Raw genomic sequence first — 24,149 nt, forward strand, 5'->3', positions numbered from 1 at the left:
GACTCCTCACCTGGAAAGTGGAGCTGCCTGAGCCGCAGAGGCTCCGGGCTCCTCTGGCCGAGTGGAACGTGACCCAAGAACCCAGGGTGCCAGCGTCACCAGGGATGGGGTGGGAGGAGGTGGCAGGGGCAGAGGCTGGTGGCATGGTTCTGCCAGAACTTCAGGGTGGCCTGGTCATCTTCCTGGGCCTTCCTTCCCAGAGGGCTCGGGAACCTGCCAGCCCACGAGGACCCAGATGACGTGCCACAGGTACGAGACCTCCGCTCCCCTGTTCCCAGGCATCTGCAGAGACCCTCCCTTCTCCCACAGCCCCTGCCCCTCCTTCCCAAGCTCTTCTCTGGCTCCCGTCCTCTGCCCTCCTGCAGGTGGCCCGGGGCCCTGGCCTCTGCTCCCTGCAAGCTCCCTGTTCCTGTGATGGTGCTGAGGACCAGGCTTTCAGACCCTCCTGGACAGTCCCCCAGCCTCCTGGACTGGGGCTCAAGTCCACTCCTCGCTCATCATCTCTTGGGGGAATGCAGAGGCCCCAGGATCCAACACTTGGAATACTGAGGGTGGGGAGGGTGCTGGGAGGGGCAGGAGGCTCCGGGCAGGAGCACGGCACAGGGAGCTATGGCCGCGGCCGACCCGGGTGTTTTGGGTGAGAGCCCACCCTTGGTCTTGGAGCGGAGGTGGTCTCCTCACCCGCTCAGCTCTTGTCCTTGGTGCCCAGAGGGTGAGGGCCGGCTGGATCAGCAGAGATGGGATTCCTGAGCCACCCACGATGGGCACACAGGGGCTCTGCCACCTGGTTTTTAGATTGTGCCCTTTACTTAGAGCATGGAGAAGCCGGGACCTTGCACCCAGCCTGGCCCCAGGACCAGGTTATCTCCACCAGACCTGGCCCCGCCCCCCCCACCCACGCACCCCTTCACTTACCCATCCCACTCACGCACCCCCCACCCACTCACCCCTCCACTCATCCACCCCCCACCCACGCACCTCACCCATGCACCCCTCCTCTCACCCACCCCCACCACACAGCCCCCATCCAAACACCCCCACCCACGCACCCCACCCACAAACCCCTCCACTCACCCACCCCCACCCATGCACCACCACCCACACACCCCCCACCCATGCACCCCTCCACTCACCCACCCCATCCACGCACCCCTTCACTCACCCACCCCCACCCACGAACTCCTATCCACACAGCCCCCCACCCACGCACCCCTCCACTCACCCACCCCCAACCATGCACCCCCCACCCATGCATCCCTCCTCACCCAACCCCCACCTATGCAGCCCCCCACCCACACACGCCTCCACTCACCCACCCCTCCACTCACGCACCCCCCCATGCACCCCCCACCCACGCACCCCTCCACTCACCCACCCCTCCACTCACACAGCCCCCCCATGCACCCCCCTTCTGTCCTCTGTCCTCCATGTGCTCTGGGCTGCGCTGTGAGGCAGGAACCTTCAGATGATTGTCATGAGCAGTGGCCCTTGGGGAGCCTGTGGCCCCTGGCGGCCACGGACAGTGTGGGAGGCCAGGGGAGCGCTGCTTGCCCCAACCTCAAGCCCATTTCCTCCCAGGACCATTGCTGCGAAGAGCAAGGGGTGGTCAGAGGCAGGCCGCTCTGGCCCCTGGGGGAGACAGGACCTGGGCCCACTTCCCCTCCTGGGACTCCACTTTCTCTGCTTTATAATGGGGACAGTCGTCTGCATCATCTGCTGTCAGCAGGCAGGTGGACCTCCCCACGCAGCAGGGCCAGGACAGGGGTGTGGGCCCACAGAGCCAGGCCCTCCCAGGCTCACTCCAGCACCCTCTCTGTTCCCAAGGGGCCTGGGGATTGACCAGCCTGACCTGGGTCCCCTCCTTGGGGACCCACTCAGGATGATGGGTGCTGCCTTGGAGTCTGACGTGGGGTCCGCCAGGCAGAATGGGGCCTCCAGGGCTGTCTGCATGCTCCCTAGAAGCAGAGGCAGGGAACGTGCCGCGGCTCTCACCAGAGGCTCTGCTGCTCTGCCCCCCGGCCAGCTGGGGCAGCTGACCGGGCTGAAGGTGGGCCCTTGATGGGCCCCTCCCCGGAGGCTCGCTTGGGATGCCAAGTGTCCGCTCTGCTCTCGTCGGTCCGGGGTCTAGGTTCTCCCCTTGTCTTGGGTCCCATGGCATCTTCCCTTAATTTTGAAAATTAGAAAGGCTTCCATAAGCTCTTGCCCTACCCTACCCACACCCCTAGTCCATGTGCCTTTCTATCCACTTGCCCTGACCCAGTCACCCACCCCATCCAGCACGCCCCATCTCCAGGCCGCCACCCGTCTATCATCTGTCCACCTATCCACCCCAGCCCCCAGCCCCCAGCCCCACCTATGCAATCTTCCATGCACCATTCCCTGACCCACGGTCCTCCACCCACACATGCACCCTCCTTTCCAGTTAGTCACCACAGCCACTTCCCAGCCTTCCATGATCATTCAAAGAGCCACCCACCCACCCACCCATCATGCACCCATACCCACCTGGCTGCCTACCATCTACCTTCCTCCCCGCTGCCCACCCACACGCCCGTCAGCCCTGAGGATTCCCTGGACACCCACCTGTTGCGTCCCAGACCTGTTCAGGCCCCAGGTTCCCTAACAGGCTCACAGGTGACCAGGGCTCCTGAGCTCACATGTGCGGGAACGGCATCAAGGTCAAGGACTCGAGATGAGCATTAAGTGGTGAGCCCCAAGGATCCTAATTTCCTAATTAACACCAGACGCCGCAGGAGGAGGCTCACTGGCAATCAGCCATTGGCCAGGTTGGGGCGGGTCCTGGGGATGGTTGAACTCTGCATGGAAACGGGGTTTGTCCAGAGGAGGCCAGAGGGGGAGTTCCGACTCGTGCAAGCCGTTGCCGGGGGTCCTCGGGTTTTCTTCTGTGGTGTGAATCTTCCAGGAGGAGCTGAGGCCCCATCTGGGCCTCGTGCTGCACATGCAGCAGGGCAGTGTGGTCAGGGCCACTCGATCATGTGGCCTGGCCACGTGGCCCCACCACAGTGCAGGCGAGGGGACTGGAGGGTGGGAGGAGCCCTCCCGCTGCCTCCCTGGGTTTGGATGTACTTTGGGGACCAGGAGCTGAGCGTCACAGCAGCCAAGGTCTCTGGCTGGGAGGGCAGCCCTGGCCGGAGATGCGGTAACAGGCGACAGCGCCATGTTCTCCCACCCAGACCCTGGCGCGCAGCGGGGAACAGCTCCTGCAGGTGGTGGTGGGGACTCCTGCCCAGACACCGGCCTGGCTGCACGGATGCTGCGTGTTCCTACGCGGGAGGACACCAGAGGCAGCCCCGGATTGTCCTGACCTGGATTTCTGTTCAGCCACGTCCCCACCCAGGCGTCGACTAAGTACTATTTCCTAACCCAGTTACAGAGCTTCATCTGATCCCCAGGACCCTACAGTGTTGTCTGCAGCCCCTTCCTCCCTCACATGATGGAGAAAGAGCTGACCAGGAGCCAGAGAGGGACCAGGACTTCAGTCTCTGCTCTGTGCTTCTGAGCTGTGTGACCTTGGTTGTGTGGCTTAACCTCTCGGAGCCTCCTTTTCCTCAACTCTGAAGTAGGGAAGATACAAGCACTCACCCCGTAGAATGCGGCAGATCCGTGAGGGAAAGCGTGCTCACGGCCCTGCACCCCAGGCTCTGGGGAGGGCTCCCTGTGGGCCCCTCTCCTCTTCACCGTCCCTCCTCATGGAAATGGTGTGTCCAGCCCACCCAGACCCCGCAGAGGGAGGGGTCTCGAACCCCTGCAGGTTGTGTAGAAGCCTTAACCTCAGCCACGCACTCAGGACCATCCAAGGGAGAGTCTGGAGGGAGGAGGCTGCGGCAGGACAGCGAGGGCACCCAGGTCCTGCACAAAGAAGCCTGGTTGTGGTCATTGCCTACGGAGCAGACCCCAGCGCCCAGGAAGCCCGCGCAGCCGCAGCCCGGGCCCGGGGAGCAGGAGTGTGGGTGAGGAGAGGTGCTGGTGGGCACAGGAGGGGGCGGCCTGGGCACGTCTGGACAGTCACAGGTCCCCGCAGTGGCCCCACTGCCCGGCCACTTCAGGCCTCCCTGCCCATCCTTGGCTGCACCTCCACCTGGGCTGCAGGTCCAGCGTGCTGAGGCCTCACCTCTGGGCCTGCTGGCCTCTCTCCCCGGCCTCCTCCTGGCCCCTCCCTGTGTCTGACGTGCCACCCGCCCCCAGATTCTGCACGGTCCTGTCCCCTTCAGGGTGACCCAGAGGGCAGACACCCATGGCGCCTGCCCTGTGCCTGCTGCCCTTCCAGAAACTTCCACACGCATGACCTCACTCCGTCCTCAGCCGAGCTGCCCCTGCTGGAACTGCAGTGGGCCTCGCTTTGCAGGAGAGGAACTCAGAGCCCAAGAGAGCAAGGCCCATGGGCCCAGAGAGGGGAGGCGAGCCCAGTGTGTCCAGCCAGGCCAGGAGGTGAGGGCCGTGGTCCAGGGCACCTCCAGCCTGCACGTGCTGTGAGCATGTCCAACACCACTGGGCGGTGGGATGGGGGACAGAGCCTGCTGGGACCTGGCCCTCCTCTCAGTCAGAAAAAGACCCCAAAGACCTGGAGGAGGGGAGCCAGCAGCTGGCCAGAAACAGACGCCGCCTGGACAGCAAGCCGGTCACCTGCAGCAGCACCCAGCACGTGCCAGTGTGTCCAGGTCAGGCAGGGCCTCGTGACCTTGGCCACTCCTGCCCATGCCACATAGCCCTGCTGGTTCTCACTGGGACTGTGGGGGCTGCAGGGCTGGGACATGTGTCCATCCCGAAGCGCTGGCACTGTCCCTCAGTACACACCACTGTCTTTAGGGGGTCTCAGCCTCATCTGCCAGGAAGAGGCTTCCCAAGAGCCCTTAGTCCAGAGAAATGACCCCGTCCCTCCTGTGGAGTGCCCTCCCAAGTCCCAGCTAAGGTCCAGGCACCCTGCTGCCTGTGCCTGCAGGGACACGCCAACCGGGACTGAGCCTGTGAAGAAAGAGGGTCTTGCAGATGTGATCAAGGGGAGCCTTGGGCAAGGACCCCAGGGGCCGCAGAGCCCGTGGGGCGGATCCGGACTTTGGGCTCCAGGCAGGGAGGGAATAAACGTGCGTGTGCTGTTCCAAGCCTCGGGTTTGGGTGATTTGTCACAGCAGCCACCAGAAATGGATGTACCTCTGCAAGAGGGCTCTGGGGGCTCTGGAGGGGAGGCTCAGAGAGGCAGTGCAGCTCCCCCGGGACGCTCAGCCTGCACATGACGAGCCTCTCCTCTGTTGGGGCTCCTGGGTTTGCGGTGTGCTGGACCCCGTGCCCTGAGCCCTCCCTGCCCCTGAGTTGCTCCTTCCTCTCTGCTGCCCCCACTGTGCCAGTGGCCCTCCACTTGGGCACAGTCCAACACCCTGCTCATGTCATGAGAAATGGGCCAGGGGCAGAGGGTGGTGGGCAACTCCCCCTCCTTTGTCCCTCTGAAGCAGTGCTGGGTGGGTCCTGCGAGCGGCCCCTCCCTGCAGAGGCCCCGCAGTGAGGAGCCCGCTGCCCTCTCTACCCTGCCCAGGAGGGGCCAGTGCAGGTCTCAGGGGCTCAGCTCCTTCGGGCCCCCTCCCTGCTCCCTGCTGCAGAGGCTGCGCCACCGCTCTCCCAGGGCCCGACCTGAATTCTCCGTGCACCAGGACTCCTGCGTCGCCTCGCTCCTCCAGGCCAGGGCTTCCTCCTGCCCTGGTCTGAAGGTGGAGGAGAACGGGGCTCCGAGTCCTGCTTGTTGGTCCCTTCCTCCGAGCTATGGCGGGTGGCTATACCAGGGGGCAGCTGCCACGCCAGGGTCACAAGTGCCAGAAACTCTGGGGGCAGCACTGGCGTGATGCAGGGGCGGGAGATGGCGGGTGGGTGACTTCGGATGCTGGTGCAGGGGTGACGGCTGGGAAGGAAAGGGGCACAGTGAGTGTGGGGCAGCCTCCAACTTTGGTGCCTGGGAACCTCTCAGTCAGCCAACGCGGCGGCTGGGGTCAAAGTCTGCTGTGAATCCAGTGTTGGCCGGGCTTGGGCATGGCTGCAGCTGCCCAGAGGACCATGGCCTTCCCTCAGAAGCAAGAGCAAGTCCCGTGGGCCTTGTGGCTGGTAACGGTGGCTCTCCACACAGGCTGTCTCTGCAGAGCCATCTGGGTAGTGCCCTCCATCACCACCCTGGAAACAGGTCCCCCCATGCCAGCACTCGGGCACCTCGGGTCGCCATTGCCGCTTCTAGGAGCCCCACCTAGAACGGGCACCCTGGCACCGAGGGCCAGCTCTGGAAGGGCACCTTGAGCCAGGAATGGGGGAGACCCTGGAGACTGCTGCAGTCTCCCAAGGCCTCTTCACCTGGTGCCCCTTGGAGGGCCTGCTCTGCACCTCCTGGCTGGGCTCCTTCCTGGTCCAGGGGAACCTGAGCCCATCCAGCTTTCTGCAGCCTCCAGGTTTCCGGGGTCACCCCTCCCCTCTCCCTGGAATTTGCTGGCTCAGCACTGTGGGGGAGTGGAGGAGGCCTCGGGTTTCTGCCTCGCAGGGAGGGCGGACGGGAGGTCAGGTTGGAAAGGCCTCTGGCCAGCTCTTCTCCCGAGGCTGGGGGAGGCTGGGGGAGGCTGGGGGGGGGGGCGGGCAGTGGAGTTTCCACCTTCCCTGCTGCTGAGACTGCAGCCACAGTGGTAGCCGTTGGACTGAAGTAGGTCCAGCCTGCTGACCCACCAGGATGCTGGTGACGGCCACCAGGGTCACAGGCCAGATGTGTCTAGGGCCACATGCTCGCCCTGCTGGCCTGCGCCTGCTGTGCCACTTGCTGGCAGCTCCAGGGCTTACCATCCCGCTGCAGCCCCGCGGGGGCCAGTTCTTCCCTGGGCCTGGCCTGCACGGCCTGCTTCCACTCCCTGGGATCCGGATCGTGGAGGAGGGGCTGCCCTCCCCCAGATGCTCCTCTGCAGCCCCTCCACAGTGACTTGGCACTGTGAGGAAGAGGAAGGAAATGAATGTTGGAGAAGCCTTGGCCGTGGAGGCTGCAGTGCCGCGAGGTGTCCCACGTGTGACTGGCCACAGGGTGCAGCTTGCCTGCAGAGCCGGCCTCCCACCAGGGCCTGGGCGTGCTTTGTTCTGGTGAGGAAGAGGACAGAACAGACTCTGCAGCAGAGGTGGAGGAGACCACAGACACCCCGCTGGGCTCCGGCATGGCTGTCCTTGTCACCTGCTACCCCTCCGGCTTGTGGACTGGTTTCCAGTTTGTGGTCCTTGCCTTCCAGCTCAGGGTGGAGGCAGGGCCTGAGTGATTCTTTCCTGTTTCCCCAGAGCCTGGCAGGGCCCATCCCAGAGCAGGAGGCCTGGACCTGAGTGTTCAGTGGACTGATGGGTGGGGGGTAGATGGGTGGATGAGTGGATGGTTAGATGGAGGGATAGAGGGTGGGTGGGTGGGTGGATGGATGGGTGGATGGGAGGGTGGATGGGTGGATGGATGAATGGGTGGGTGGGTGGGTGGGTGGATGGATGAATGGATGAGTGGATGGGTGGATGGGTAGATGGAGGGATAGAGGGTGGGTGGGTGGATGGATGGATGGATGGATGAGTGGATGAGTGGATGGGTGGATGGGTGGATGGGTAGATGGGGGGATAGATGGGTGGATGGGACAAGGATGGATGGATGAGTGAGTGGGTGGGTGAATGGATGAGTGGATGGGTGGATGGGTGGATGGGTAGATGGAGGGATAGAGGTTGGGTGGATGGATGGATGGATGGATGGATGGATGAGTGGATGGGTGGATGGGTGGATGGGTAGATGGAGGGATAGATGGATGGATGGGTGCAAGGATGGATGGATGGGTGGGTGGGTGGGTGGATGGATGGATGGATAGATGGATGGATGAGTTGACAGGTGGATAAGTGGATGGGTAGATGGAGGGATAGATGGGTGGGTGGGTGCAAGGATAGATGGATGAATGGATGTGTAGATAATTTGATGAGTGGATAGGTGGATGCGTGGATGGATGGATAGATGGATGGATGGGTGGATGGGTGTATGGGTAGATGGACAGATGGATGGGTAGATGAATTGACAAGTGGATGGATGGATGGATGGATGGATGGATGGGTGCATTGGTAGATGGACAGATGGATGGTAGATGAGTTGACAAGTGGATGGATGGATGGGTGGATGGAACAATGGATGGGTGGATAGATGGGTTGATGGGTGAGTAAGTGATGGATGGGTGGGTGGGTGGGTAGATGAATGGCTGGGTGAGTGGTGGTGGATGGGAATCCTGGGCTTTCAGGCCACTCCCTCTCACAGAGCTTGGAGTAGAGGCCATCAGCTGGTGGGGGAGTGAGCCTGGGTGTGTGTGTGAGTAGGAGTCTCACATACTCTCACCCTCTCTCACCCACAACAGCAAGCAGTGCCCAAGAACGTGTGGCCGTCCTGGGAACTGGGGAGTGGGCTCCTGGCAAGCTCAGGCTAATGCCGTCATCAGTGTTCCTGAAAGTCGTGCTGGGGCCTTTGGAGTTTTCCTTGGCCATCTGGGAAATTATGTGGTCATATTTGTGGTTAAGAACAAAGCCCTCGAGCTGGGGCTGTGGCTCAGCGGTAGAGCACTCACCTAGCATGTGCGAGGCCCTGGGTCCGATGCTCAGCACCACATAAAAATAAAGACATTGTGTCCACCTAAAAAATAAATGTTAAAAAAGAGAACAAAGCCCTCCCCATCCCCAAACTGGGACAGGTGGCAGGGAGAGAGGACAAAGTCAGGGCCCCTCTGGGAACACCACGGGGGGCACAGTGCCCTGCCCCTCCACTACCCTGTCCCTGTCACAGCTGGTGTATAGTCTCTGTCCTGGTGTGCCCAGCAAGACCCAGGGGGCCTCCAGATCAGCTTAGGCACGAGGCCTTTCCTCCCATTCCCCAGCACAGGGCAGACACTCGGGGTGATCCACTGAGGAACAGGGTCCCCTCTGCTGACCGGGGCCTGAGGCCAACTTGTATGAACACTGAGGCTGGTCCTGGAAGTTAGCGCCCAGTTCCAAGCCTGCTGGTCCCCCCGCCCCCCACTCCGCTGGTCAGTTTTGTGTGTCAGCTCAGCCAGGCACTGGTCTGGAGAGGTCCTTAGGAGGCCAGCCTGCCACTCCAGCCCACCCACACGGAGGTAGTAGGACCAGCCAGGCCTGGCCTTGAGGACAGTGGCTCAGGGCCGCATGAGGGTGGGGTCAAGAGTGCAGGCTCCAGCGCCTGCCCAGGCCAGGCTAAGTGTGAGCATGGGGACAGTCGTCACCCCCTGCCTACATGTAAGCTGCAGACCAGTGGCACTGGGACATGAGTTAACACAGGCAAAGTGCTGGGCACCGCAGCTGGGGCATGCGGGAGCCCCTGAGGAAGGGCTGTCGGCCTGGTTATAGTACAGTAGGAAGGACGCGTCCGTCACACGGTACAAGACCAGTGATGAGGACTGGCTCACGTGATCCCAGAGGCCGCCAGCACCCAGGCTCTGCAGTGGGAGCAGGCCCAGGACAGCTGCAGGCACAAGCCGCAGTCCCCGCTCCGCTCTCGGGCAAGATCCCACTCGGATTTTGGTTCTATTTGACTTCGGCTGACAGCATGCGGCCTATCCACTCTGGCAGGGCCGTCCACTTTACTCACTCCACCAACTCGCATGTCAGTCTCGTGCAGACACACCCAGAAAAATACCCGCCGGCTGTCTGGGCACCCACAGCCCAGTCGGGGGAACAGTTGCCACCCCTGATGCAGGTGAGAGCCTTCGCCACAGTGAGCCTCGCCCTCCTGTAGTCCCAGCCCTTGCCCTGCTGAGCCCCAGTTGCCCTGACCACACCAGGAAGCGGGTGGTGTGCTCGGGCACAGACCCTGGCTCCCCTGGCCGTTGGCAAAGGGCGCAGCCGCCGCTGTAGGATGCAGAGAGGCCCAGAGGCACAGCAAGCACCAGACACACGCGGCTGCGACAGCCCCTGCTCCCGGCTCCTCAGCTCTCTCCCCTCCTGTGCCCTGGAGCTATGTGTGCGTGTGTGTGTGTGTGTGTGTGTGTGTGTGTGTGTGTGCGTGTGCACACGTGTGGGGGTGACGGGTGAGCAACTCCCCTGGATCTGTGAGCCCACCTTGAATCCCTAGCTGGTTATTTTGGTTATTTTGACCCAAACTTGAACTCCACACTTCACTAACCTTGTTTAAAAAAAAAGGTGGTTTCCTGAAGCGATAAGCTCACAGGAGCTGGCGGGGGGGGGGGGGGGGGGGGGGGGGGGCCTGGCCGGGCTCAGGCCCTGGCAGCCAGGAACAACTGGCCTCAAGTCCCTAGAGAGTTTCAGAAGGGACGTTGGGTGCAGCTGTGGGGAAGGGTGGTGTGGCCAGTCCCTTGCTCTAGGTGGACCCCCGTCAGGGCTGGTGAACCCGCAGCTCCTGGACGGGGCCCGTGGAGGCAGGAGTCAGTTAGAAGGCAGCAGGCCGGAGCCCATGGGCCTTGCTGCTGGGGTGGCACCCCCCACTGCCAAGTGACCCTGAGCGTGGTGTCACTGGATCACTGACCCCCGTCCCCATGCTGAGGGCAACAGGAGATTTTGGAGGTGCCAGACTGAGCTCAGAAATGGCCGAGCCAGGACTTGACCTCGGGTGGCTGACCCCATGCCTGAGCCCATTCCTGCATCCGGGAGGCCCTGTCCATCCAGGGGTTTCCCTGAAAGATGTCCTGCGTCTGCACGGAGCTGGGCCACCTGTTCCCTGGGATGGAGCAGCTGCCCCTGCCCTCTGCCCTGGTCTTGGCTGAGCTCTCCATAAAGCAAGCAGTGGGTGCTGAGGGCTCATCCGGGAGCCACAGTCTCAGGACAGCACAAGAGAGGCAGGGAGAGGGTCAGGGAGACAGGGAGCAGGGCAAGGGGTGCGTTCCTGGGGAGCCACTGTCCCCATGGGCTGCCAGGGCTGGGGACATGCAGGCAAGCTGTGCCTGGAATCCCCATCTTGTATAGGAGACAGACAGGCCCTTGGTCAGGGTCTGGACTTGGTGGAAGAACCTGGGGATTCTGGGTAGAGGGCAGGTTAGCCCAGGCCACATGGCCACAGCCTGCTGGCCAGCAGCGGACCCTCTACAGTGGCAGCAGGTCCAGGAGACGGGCATCCAGGCTGACTCCTGCTCAGCCTCCCTGGTACAGCCGACCTGCTGTGACTTGCTGTCCAGCTGGTTCTTCCAGAGCCGGGCTCGCCCCCCCAGAGCACCCTGCTGTCTGGAAGCAGCCCCTCACACAGCGGCGCCGCTGTCCTGGCTGCAGCCCACCCCAGCAGAGCCCTGGGCAGGCTGGGAAGGTTCTGGGTGGCCCGCTCTGCAGCCCGATGCTGGCTGGTGACCAATAACCATCAAATAGGAGGATGAGCTCAGGTGACCTTTCCAAGACAGCATTTAGACCGCACTGGGCCTGCCTGGGGCCTGCACCCCTCCCCTCTGGTCTGGGCAAGACCAGCCTCGAGGTCCAGCATCCAGAGGGCCGGTACCACTGTGCACCATGCACACACAAAATGCCACACTCACACACAGCATGCATCACAGTGCACACTCACACACACACACTCCCTGCCACAGCACGGGGACATGTGGACACACACACACACACACACACACACACACACTCCCTGCCACAGCACAGGGACATGTGCACACACCCACACACACACTCCCTGCCACAGCATGGGGACATGGGCACACACTCACACACACACTCCCTGCCACAGCACGGGGACATTTGCACACACATACACAAACACACAGTCCCTGCCACAGCACGGGGACATGTGCACACACACACACACAGTCCCTGCGACAGCACGGGGACATAGGCGCGCACACACACACACACACACACACACACTCACAGCGGGGAGCTGGTCTGAGGAGGCATAGCCAGGCCTGGCCATCTCACTCTCCGAGCTGTAACTGTGGCTTCTGCAAGGGGCATGGTGACAAGGCCAGGCAGACGCACAGCACCAGGAGAGGACCTACGCTCTCCACACCCCTGTCACTGCGGGGAAAGAGGGCCGCCCCTGGTCCTCCAGCCTGCAGAGCCTCTTGCAGCCAGCGCTCTCTGTCCATGATGGTATTGAGCAGGAAGGGCAGCTCAGGAAGTCACGGCAGCCCAGGCTGAGCTGGCCTGTGGTAGTGCCGGACACTCAGCCACCTCCCGAGGAGACAGGACGGAGCTAACTGGGTGCTGTGTCCAGGTGGCTGGGTTGGGGTGGCCTTTTGAGATGCAGGTAGATTCTGGATGGAGTGGAGGTCTGGGTGTGCCTGGGAGTCACCCCGACCCCAGAGCTGAGACAGTAGCAGGGCTGCCCTCACTCCCTCCGACCTCCTGCTCAGGGGTGGAAGCTCAGGGGCCTGGGGGGGGCCAGGAGGGGCAGCTCAGGGCCTCATTAAGGGGATTTCTACCCAGCTTCCAGCAGGGTGGTCAGCTGACAGCCTCCCGCTGTGTCCAGGATGAGTAGTGTCCCCCGATTCATGTCCACCCAGAACCTCAGAAGCTGACCTTGAAGTAGGCTCTCCTCAGATGTGAGTTTCCCTGGCCCAGGGTGAGCCCTGCATCCAAGGCAATGTGCATGAAGACAGGACGGACATGCAGGGAGGGCCCAGGGCAGCGGGGGCAGGACCGAGGGTGTGACCACAGCCAGGGACACCAGGATGCCCGGCGGCCACGGCAGCCTCTGGAGGGAGTGTGCCCTGCCCACCCCGTGGTCCTGAGCTTGCAGCCTGCAGCACTGTGGGGGTCCGTTGCTGCTGTGGACCCGCCCACTGGGCCCTCCAATACATGTGGCTCCCAAGCTTGGGGACAACCCAGATGGGTCAGCGGCCACTGACCAGGTGACAGGCCCTCATTCTGCCAGATGTGTTTTCCTCCCCTCCTGTCTCCTGGCAGGGCCTGGTGTCAGGCAACGTGGCCCTAGAGAGAAGCTCCAGGGTCCCTCCTGGGCTCCTCTTCCCCAATAGGTCCGTCCTGGGAGGACGTGGGTGTCGGGACCCCTGGGCCTCTGGGGATGGACGGGCCCTCCACACACTGTCCTCCAGCCAGGTGCCCGATGGCAGTCAGGGACTGGGGTGGGGGCAGTGGCCACAGGGGCTCACATTCCAGAGGTACATCCAGTCTCGGAGCCATGGCCCATGGGGCAGTGGACCTCAGGTGGCCCAAGCGCAGCAGCTGCTGTTGGACTCACCCACCTGGGAGGACTCAGGTGAGGAAGGGGCTGCTGCCACTGCCTCTGTCCAGCCTCACTGAGTCTGGGGACCCTGGCAGGGGGATAGCTTGGGGACCCTGTTCTGAATGAGGAGCCCCCAAGGCCAGGAACACGCAGGGGGACTGGCTCAGCCCAGGGTGTCAGCGGAGGCCGCCTGCGTGGTACTGACGCTGGTCTTGAAGGTTGAGCTGGAATGTGGCACATGAGGGAAGGTCGCTGCAGACCCTCCCTCCACACTGAGGCCAGGCAGGGGGACAGCGTGGTGACCGCTTAGAGGGCTTGCTGGGTCCCGCCCCCAGGACTCCACCTGCATCATGTGACAGGTGACTTTTTGTGTCAGCTTGACTGGGCCACAGGATGCCCAGATATTGAGTTAAAAATCATTTCTGGGTGTGTCTGTTTCTAGCTGAGGGAATATTTGAACCGTGGACCTGGCAAAACAGACGGTCCTCCCAGAGGGGAGGGTGGACACTGGGACTCGGCCTCCGTGGGGACGTGGGCCGCTTCCTCACCCTGGGTCTCTCTCCACAGCCACACCACAGCTACTCTCCTGCTGTCCTGCTTCTCTGGGGAACTCTGAGTGACAGGGTGGTCATAACGTGGAACACAGACATGCTGGACGCTGAACCTGCCCACTCCAGGGCCCTGATCAGCCCAGAGGGGGCCTGAGAGTCTGGTTTGGGTAATCTGCAGCTCTCGCTGGAGTGGACGACCAGACACACGGCCAGTCTCCCCCACCCCTGAGCAGGCAGCAAGGGCCGTGCGAGGAGCGTGGGGACAGGGCCCCAGGTCAGTGGAGTAGATCCCTGTATGTCCAGAGAGGACCCGCTCTGGGCAGGATGTGAGGTAAGTGTGTGTCGTCTCAGCGTCCCTGTCCTCGGTGGCCACGGAAGCTCTGTGGCAACGGCCCAAGGAACTCCACGCCTGGAGTGGGCAGCTGCCTGCAGACCCTCCCTCCATACTGAGGCCTGGCCCGGCCATCGGGAACCTCCAGACTCTAGTGGGAGGCCTGCTGCGCCAGCCTCTGAGGTCACCTCCCACTTTGTGAGGGTCCTGCCCCTCCGTGGGCACCTCTGAGACTTGGGCATGCAGGACCAGGGTTAGGCCGGGTCTTCTTGGGAACATCTGTGGCGTGTCTCTGTGGCAGCTTCTGAGTGTGGGCAGGGGATTGCTGGGACCCTTGGGAGACAGATGGACGCCAGGCACCAGGTCATCCACCCAGGGAGAAGCCCCTCTGCTGGGAGGGCTGCTTGGCTCTGATGGCCAGCAGGGGAGCTCGGTGAGCCTCTGAGTGCTGTGGGGTCCACGGGTGCAGAGGGTCCCCCCCTGCATAGGACCTGGGCCTCAGTAGGCACCCAGACAGCGGGGCAGGCAGGCCGGCCAGGGGCCGGCGGAATGGATGAGTGGAGGGCTTGGGGACGAGCTGTTCCTGCTGTCCATGCTGAGAATGAGAAAGGGCTCCTTCCCCTGCCCGGAGAGGCCCTGAGGGCTCCGGGTCAGCACTCTCCCTCCACAAGGGCAGGCCCCAGAGGGCATTTCTGAAAAGTCCATTTTGAAGCAATCAGCACAGCTGCTCTCCAGCCCAGACTCTGCCAGGGTCACAGGGACATGGGAGGCCTGCAGAGCCTGGACACTGGAGTCCATTAACACACACCTGTGACCTGAGTCTCTTCTTCGGGCCAGTGGGCTCAGATGTGCACAACTCTGCCTGCGGACCCTGGTGGGCTCTGTCCTCGGCCTGGATGCTGTCTTGGCTCCATCTGGTTGGTCCGGCCAGCGCTCCTGGACGCCTGGACCAGCAGAGCTCAGCACATCTCCTTTCTCAGCTTTTGCTGGGCACAGCCTGGCCCTGCAGGGGTGAATGAGGCCTGGAGCAGCTATCTCCAGGATGCACAGGGCCCGGTGGGGAATGGGGGCAAGACCTGCCCTCACACACCAAGCTGTGAAGGCAGGCACCTGACCGTGTCTAGGGCTGCTAAGGGAGCCGCTTCCCTTGCACACTTCTGTTTCATTGAAATGATGTTTCATGTATAATTTAAAAAACCAAGTCAAGCTGGACACGGTGGCACAGGCCTGGAATCCAAGCTACTTGGAGGGCTGAGGCAGGAGGACCCCAAGTTCAAGGCCAGCCTCAGCAACTTAGAAAATTAAGACATAAAAGGGCGGGGGTTGCAGCTCAGGGGTGGAGCACCCTGGGTGGGAGCCCAGCCCCACCAAGGAAGCCACGTCACTCCCCCAGGCCCACTGTGAAAATGTTCACCTTTCCCACCCGCCCTGGAGGCAATGGCTTCCTGCTTCCTGTTTCGGTTTGGTTCCAGTTGGTGTTTTTCTCCGTGTTCCAAATGGCCTGCTTGTTCTGATGCAGGTTGCTCTTTCAATCTCGGGAGCCACCTCTAGAGTCCAGGCTTGGTCTAGGGCAGCTGTGCGCTGACTTCTCTCGGGGCCTCGTCCCCGATGCTCCCCACCTGCCCACATGGTGAGATCGCGTGACGTGTGGGCTTGTCACGCCCCGTGGGAACCCTGGGAACTCCTCAGTGCTGCGAGTCTTCCACATGGGTGCTCGGCGGTGGTCCTTCCCGCCCTGGGCTGATGTCTGGAGCCCGGAGATGCCCATTCTGTGACAGGCGGGTTATTTGTTTAACCCTCGCTCCCTCCAGGCCCACTGCCTCCCCTGCACAAGCCCTCTCGTTCCCCTGGGGGTCCTGCCGTCCTTGGGCCCCTCTCCGTCTGTCCCCACGGCCCCCCTCCTGGCCCCTGAATCTCTTTCCACTCTGTTCTCGAGGCTGCCTGCCAGGACCCGGGCCTGGGCTCACCCCTGCCCTGTGCCCACCGTGCAGAACCTGGCCCCACCGTGGTCCCATGCAGGGGCAGGGGAACGAGTGCAGTGCTGAGCATGAGCCAACTTGGGTGCTCTTCTCCAGGGGCCTGTCACGTGCTCTGGTCCATCCCTGCCAAGAATTCCTCTCAGTGTAAAGGGCTGGGGCTGGGGCGCGGCCCCGGGAGCCCTCTGAGGCTAACTGGGGAGCCCAGAAGCCAGCCCAGAGCCCAGCTGAGCCGCTCCCTAGAGCCCTGGGGCTGTGAGCTCCCTGAGGCCTGTGTGCAGAGGGACACACCTCAGATGGCTCCTAGGGACCACGGTTCCTGGTGGTGAGCTTCAGAGTGATTCCTTCTTCCTTCATATTCTTCTCTGTTTCCTGGATTCTTTACCCCCACGCTTGGCCTTTGTGGGGCCATGATCATCTGATACGGAAAACCGCGCACGGGGCGGCTTCCTCACTGCCTAGAGCCCTGTGTCACTCCCTGGCTCCGGAGAGTGTGAGCCGGTGTCTGGACAAGCTGCCAGCAGCCTCCCTGTTGCCCGCTCAGCTACCCCCAGTGGCCGGGGCCTCTTGAGCTCAGAGCCTGTGTGGCCCTGTGCCCTCAGCCTCTGGCTCTGCCTGTGCCAGGCGCTGGCCACTCCAGGCTTGGCACCACGTGATCTGGGGTCTCCTGAAGGCCTTTGCTCTCCTGCCGTTAGGACTTCCGGCCATGGCTCCCGGTCTGGCTTTTTAACGGGATGGAAGCAGTCCATTAAGTTTAGACAGGTGGCAGGTAAGTTACTGGCTAATGTACACCCCCTCGGCCAATGTGGTCCCCTGGTCCCCGACACAGGCCGGGCAGCTGTGGGAGAACAGGAAACTAAGGTAGGGACACTTTAAGGAGCAGCGAGGTCAATCTGTGAGCCTGAGTTTTGTCTTCTGTGTAAAAGACAAAATAAGCGTGTCCTGCGACGTTGCACCAGGCTCCAGTGGACAGAACCAGCTCAGAGCTGAGTTGAAATGGTTCATCTGGACGCGGCACTGCTCCGAGTCTTGAAAGCAGGGATGATGGTTGAGACTGGGGGCTCTGGCGCAGCGTGGGGATGCCTGCCCCACTGTGCACTTGGGTGGGCGCTGCCTTGTCTCTCTCCCTGCCCCTGCGCCCCTCCTCCCATCCCAGTTGGAGATCTGCCCGATAATTGGGAGCTGATTTGTTTTGCAATGATTCAGGCCTTTGCTGTTGGAGCCCTGGGAGTAAGTCTTGCTTCCAAGGCATAAAATTTCCACTCATAGTGCTGAGAGCTACAGGATTGTTGAATAACAAATACAATCAGGATGTGCCAACTTTTCGTTTGAAGTGCCAATTTTTGCTCTTCAGGGTTAAGTGCAGTTGTCCCACTTCTCTGAGGGGCATGAATTTCAGGACCCCCAGTGGGCGCCTAAACTGCAGGTAGTACCAGACCCTATGCATGTTGTGTTTTTTCCTGTGTCATAACATTTAATTACCAAATTAGGCACAGTATGAGATTAATAACCAACTTAAATGCTTTCTGGAGCAAGAGTGTTTAAGCAAAATAAGGGTCACTTGAATGCACACCCTGTGACACCAAGACATCCATCTGATAAGCAGGATGACTGCTAAGCGACTAACGGACAGGTAACATATACAATGTGGATACATTGGACACAGGAGGATTGATGACCTGGAGGGATGGAACAAGACTGGGCAAGATGCCACCCTGCTCCTTAGAATGGCATGCAACTTAAAACTTATGAATTGCTTATTACTGGAATTCTCCATTTAATATTTTCAGACCATGTTTAGCAGTGGGTAACTGAATCCATGGAAAGTGAAACCTTGGACAAGGGTGGTTCCTATACCTGTGCCTTCTCTCGGTGAGTGTTGAAAAGTTAGGAGAAGAAAACTTCAACCTTTTTACAGCTGCAAATCCCCAACCCAGGAGAGGAGCATCCAGGCCTGTGGTGGTAGAGGGTGGGCCCTGTGCCTGGTCTGAGTCGGGCCAGCTGGTCCTTTAGCTGCAGCATGGCCCAGCCCGAGTCCTGGTTGGGGTGGGGTTGGCAAAGAGAGAGCAACTGATGTTTACTGAGGACCCAAGGAGACCCAGGCCCTGAGGACACTGGCCTTCCTGTGGCTAGTTGGAGTTGGCCCTGGGGGAGAGGGTGTTTGGCAGAAGCTCCTGCAGCCTGAGGGAGAATATAGGGGGAGTAAGACCCTGCTGCTCTCAACCCCAGGGGACCAGGCCTGCAGGGCTGTCAGGAGTGGAAGGGCCCAAAGGCCTAGGACCGTGTTACTGTTGGGATGTCCTTGGTGTCCTGAACAAACAATGGAGCAAGACACACAGCGGTAGCAGAGCCCAGAGGCGGGAAGGTACAGATGGGTAGAGGCAAGAGCAGCCAGCAAGAGGCCCTGGGCCTGGGTCTGACAGTCAGAGTCTTATATCCTGAGCCGCGGGCGCTCCCTTCCCTACAAGGGCCTGATAGAGGCCTGACCCATTGGCTATCTTATGATACCTAATGAGAATATTTTCCAACTCCCCCTGGTTACTTTAGAGAACCTAATTAGGACACTGCCCACTTGACCCCCCTTGGTCATTTTAAAGTCTGGACTGTAGCAGAGGTTGTTATGGTGAGGACCGCAGGGTCGGGAGCTGTCACGGATGGGATTCAGTGTGAACGGGGACAGGACTCCCGGCCCCTGTCTTGTCCTCCAGAGCTCCTTTCTAACACCCTGCCTCCATCCGCCACCTTGGTGTCCTATTTGTCATGTCCCAGGGCAGCCGGTGTCACCTCCTGGGGTGAGCCTAGTTCCCCAGGGCAGGGGCAGGGGTGGGTTATGGGGGACAGGGATCTGAGGGTCCACGTGGCCTATGACTCCCGCCAGGGGCTGGGCAGGGTCTCAGGACGTAGTGGAGCCGGTTCTCCAGGCAAAGAAGCTGAGCGGAGTGTTTCTTCCCAACATGGGACAGTCCATTTTTATTCACTCCAAGACTGACAGACGCAGTGTCCTCTGGGCACAGAGCTGAGGGTGGAGGAGGCCAGTGTCACTGGATGAACAGTGGCTCCATGGCCTGCCGGGGCCTGGGCCACCCAACTTTGCAGGCTCAAGTCAGACACAGGCCCTTGGCTGCCCAGTCGGGCCTTCCAGGGTGTGGCTGGGAACACAGCCCCTCGGCCACTCCTGACATCTGGGGTGTTCTCAGTGGGCCTGGGAGTGACAGCTGATGCCTGGCCCGGAGCCCTGCATCCTGCTGTGTCACAGAGGAACCCATGGACCCCAAATGAATTTCCACCCAGGGCGGGAGGTGCTTGGGCACAGGTCTGAGTGGGGACCACCCACAGGCAAGGTGGCGGGGAGGACAGGCGGGGCTGGTGGGAAGAAGGCGGTGCCGTGCCGCAGGGGCGCCTCCTGTGGGCTCATGGATGGCTACGGGCCTTCAGAAGAGGTCTAGGTAAGACAGGAGTCAGGGGCAGGCGTGGCCGCTGGGGCACCCGAGGACGCTCCCTGGTCTTGCTGCATAGCCCCGTTAGAGGGACCCAGGGATGCATTCCCTGTCCCCGGGCACCCAGACCTGCACGGCCCTAGGATTGGATCGTGCCTACACAGAGCGGCCCCCCAGCCTTGGCCAGCATCCCGAGGTGTGCCCAGAGCAGGGCCTGGGGGCTTGGAGCCTGGGTCGGGGCCAGGCACCCCCTCGGCCAGCGTGCTCAGTTCCTCTGTCCCCTTATGGGCTGGCCAAGCCTTGCTGGATTTGAAGATCCAGAGCGAGTGTGTCGCGCAGTAGACAGCTCTGGGCACAGGGAGGCTGCGTAACAGACTCTCATGTCCGGAAGCCCTGGCTTGCTCCTGAGTTCTGTGATGGCTGCTCCGGGGCGTCCAGCTAAGCAGTCACTTCAGCTCTGCTCGCCTGTCTGCAGGCACCCCGTCTGTGGCTCTCTGCAGGCTCCCCGAGGCTGGGGCTGCCCCTGAGTTTCGGCACAGAGCAGGTGTTGATGAATAATTAAAGATGGAAGGGAGGAGGGAGAAGGAGCGCACCAGAGAGGACCGGAGGACGCGGGCTTGGCTCAGTGAGGAGGGAGGGCTGTTTCCGGACCCCTGGGCAGGCCCGGCCCTGGGCTCCGCTCAGCCTCTCCCCGCTCAGAGGCGGCATGGCCAGGACAGCAGCCAGGGCTGCGCCGCCGAGGCTGGCTGGGGGAGGCGGCCCCTCGTGGAGTGCCCGGCTTTGCCAACTCGCTCCTTCCTCTGCCGGCAGCTGGAAGTGCTGACTGGCCCTTCCTTTGCTCTCGCTCTGACCCTGCAGCCCTGGTGTGGGAGGCAGGCTGGAGGAGGGGAGCAGGGCACAGGGTGTCCCAGGAGCACCTGTTAGAAGGAGTCCCGCCCCAGGACGGGCGGCACAAAAGGACTTGCTGTTATCTTGAAAAAGAGGAGCCTGGGTCTCAACACCTCCAAATGCCTTTAAAAGAAGTAACTGCCTGACTGCGACTATTTTAGGAGGTCTAACTAACCACCGCATGGGCGCTTTTTAAGAATACTTGGGGAATTTTAAATTCCTCCCACGGCCCCCAAGGGTGGGGGCCCTGCCGGGTGCCTGAGGCCCATCCCCTTCCCCTCTCTGAGAGGAGGATGGGGGTCTCTGAAGGGGGCTTCTGGCGATGAAGCCAGCTCTGCCCCGGGGGGCGGAGGCCCGTTGCCAAGGTGACATCCCCAGGCACATCCCTGTGGGCTCTGCTGGGGTGAGGGGGGCGGGGGCGGAGGAAAATGATCTCCTGTGACAGGCGCCCGCTGAGGCCCCCTTTCCTATTGATCATGTGGGGAGAGAGCTTCCCTACCAGGGACGGTGAGCTAGAGAAGGCAGGTGCCCCCTCTCACCTCGTAGTCTGCTGCCCGCCACTGCCATTGGCTTGGGAGTGACCCCCACCCTGCGCGGTCCTCGACTGATTCAGGGAGATCTTCCAGCTTCCCGAGAAACTCCCGGCTCTTCCAAGGCACAGCCCAAATGCCAAAGTCAAGACAAAACACAGCAGAAATAAACGTGCCCAGGCCCCCGGGTGCCTCGCCTGCCGCTGGTGTGGGCAGACATGCCGAAAGACTCTAGGTAACAAATTTATTTTTAAAGAATCAATCCAAAAACAATTAAATGCAATTTATGAACGTGGTAGGAAAAGATGAGCAATGAGCCCAATTAGTAGAAGTTATTTTAAATGTGTCAGGATCATGTCTTAGCCCATGCTGGATGTCATCTCGCTTCGGCATCTGGCTGCAAAGGGCGTTTGAGGAAAGACAGCCGCCCTGGGCCAGGCTGAGGAGGCCCTGCGGTCAGAGTGCAAGGGGCACTTCCCGCCCTGGGCTGAGACCTTTCTTCGGAGAGGAGATAGGTTCTGGGGAGCTGAAAGCCCTTGTGAGAGGACGTGGCGAAGGACTGGCCCAGGCTGACCTCCCCAGTGTCCACACCACAAGCTGGACAGAGTCAGGGGTGCCCACGGGTGCCCCAAACCCAGACCCACCTGTAAAACACATGGCTTGGCTCGGGCCTCGGCTGGGCAGGTGGGGCCTGGGGCTGACGTGCCCGGCCGCTGCCCTTCCCACTGCCACCTGCCTCTGGGCACGCCCCAGGCCTGGCCCCTGGGGTCCAGCACCCTCTCCTCCCAGTCCGTGCTTTCCACCACCCCGGAGCTCTGGAAGCTGGGGGTCTTTCAACAAAGAAAGAGAAAGGCCGGAGGCACGCGGGGAGGCGCCAGAGAGCGGGCACAGTGGGCGCTGCACTGTGCAGCCGGCACCGCATGGTCATCCTGCAGCGCTAGCGTCCTCGTCCCTATTGACAGAGGGGAACCTGAGGGTTGGAGCGGCCGCGTAGCTTCCCACCAAGGACCCAGGCCAGGGAAGGGCCGCAGAGCAGGGCTCCATGCTCAGGCTGCCGAGGCCCAGGCCAGAGTCCCACACATTCACCATCTTGCTTCTGTGGGAGGTCAGTTGGCCGGACCCTGACCCTGTTCCTGTCCCCATCTGCAGGCCTGGATCTCTCCCTCAGGGTGGACGAAGCTGGCTGAGTTCCCCCAGAGCCTCCCCTGGCTGTCCAGGAAGGTTGTGGTAGGACGCGTGCTCAGGACCCCTCTGGTCACCACAACAGCCCACCCGGTGGCTTCTTGCAGATCGGAGAAGCAGAAATGTCTTGGGTTAGTAGCTTGATCTGAGACGGAGGAAGACGGAAGAGGGCGGAAGGGGCCAGGCTTGAGGCCAGTGTCTCAGGGGCTCAGATCCTTGTGCCTTCTTGGGAGACAGAGTCCAGCCCAGTGATGGCCCCTGGGCACGTTGGGCTGACCGGCACCAGCTGCTCCTCAGCCGTGGCAGTTCCCATCGAAATGCCTCCCGTCTCTGCCTCGCCGGCTGCCAGGACTGGCCGCTCCTCCTCCGGGCAAGAAAATTCCTGACCGTCCCCAACAGCGCGCGGCCCCGCGGCTCCTCTCCCTGGCACACAGCGGCTGCCCCGGCGTCCCAGCCAGCCTGGGACCCGCTGGACACGCAGGACTGTCCTCTCTCAGCCTGACCCCTTCTCTGTCAACTGAGAAGAAAGGTCACGGTGGCCCTCTTCCGTCTTCCTCCGTCTCCCTGTGGGGCCAGGGCTGTGGGCAGGTATCCTACCCTGAGCCGTGCAGGGTGGGCCCCTGCCCCCAGCTCCGGGGCCTTCCCCACTGGCCCTCCGGGGCTCCTCCAGCGTCCTTCCCTGACCCTGCTGCTGCTGGGCCTGCTGGATTCCCCCACGTGACGCCTGTCATGTCCTCTGTCCCCTCTGGGCCTCTCTGGCGTCCGTGGGGGGCTCATCCCCCTTACTGCTCAGAGGAGATCGGCTGGGTGGTCAGAGGCCAGCCCCTCCCCGACTCCGACCAGCTTTGGAAGCCCAGCCCAGGCACCACTCAGGGCCTCCCTGGGTCCCGCCCCGGGCTGTGAGGGCCTCCTGAGAGCCAGGAGGTTTCCGACTCCCTTAAACCACAGCGACGACGACGAGCCTGGCCGGGCCACCTTCCCTCGGCCTGCGGGGACCTGGAGCGCCCGTTGGCCTGTCGGCACCTGCAGAAGGTGGCACTCACAATGCCCGCCCCCTCTGGCCAGTGAGGGAACAGAACATAGGTCCTGGTCCAGAGGCCCTCCGGGGTGACCCAGCACCCATGGGTCAGCCGCGGGAGCTGAGGCCTCGCTGGGGGCTCAGTGGATGCCTGTAGGCAGAGCAGCTTCGTCGTCTCTCCATGGAGTAGAACAACCATGTTCACACAGCGCGCTCACTCACCTCCCCAGCTCACAGTCCTCACGGCGCTTCCTGGCCGGGATTAATGCAGGGAGAGTGAGCCCTGCTCTCTCCTGAGAGCACAGAACCATCCATGGCTCCCAGTTCTTTGACACCTTTCATTCCGGAGAAAGCCTGCGTCGGTGTGTTTACTAACCCTGTGCCTCCCTTTCTGTAGCTATTTAACCTAACTAAAGCTGTGGTTTTGAAGACATTGATTTCAAAGGAGAAGAAAATATTATTCCATTAAAGTCACTGAAAAATTGATCATCCAATGTCGGTGGCATCCCTGGGGTGGAGATGCTAACGGCTGTTCACGCTGGATCTCCATCCGCACAGCTAAGCTCTTGAGTCTCTCCCAGGCTGAGAGCTGCTCCCAGCCACACAGGACCAGGTGCCAAGGAGGACGGGCAGGAGGTGAAGCTGTGAGCTGGGAGTCCTGTGCACACCGTCTTCTGTGTCTTGGCCGACAAGCTTCTTGCTGTATCCCACCCTGTAAAGCAAGCAGCTCCTTATTGAAGCCTTAAAGCACACTCCAACTGGCCTTCCAGGGACTCGGAGGTGGCAAAGGGCCCGGAGGGTCTTGTCCTGGGTGGGCTGGCTGGGCCTCCCCCCTCGAAGCTGCGCTGCTCTCCGGCTCCCTCCGGGGTTTCTCTCCACCCCTTCAAGCTGCCACCACCTGGTGGAATGTGGGCTTCTGCCCCGACCTCAAGGCACCCTGTCCTCCTGTGGCTCCTGAAGCGTGGGGTGGACTGTGACCTCCCTGCCACAGGAAACCCCTGGGGAGGGTGGTGTGGCCCTGCGCTCCAGGTCCCACCCTCTGCTCCGACTCCTGGG

This window comes from Callospermophilus lateralis, chromosome 8 (assembly GCF_048772815.1).
Source record: "Callospermophilus lateralis isolate mCalLat2 chromosome 8, mCalLat2.hap1, whole genome shotgun sequence".
In the NCBI taxonomy this organism is placed as follows: Eukaryota; Metazoa; Chordata; class Mammalia; order Rodentia; family Sciuridae; genus Callospermophilus; species Callospermophilus lateralis.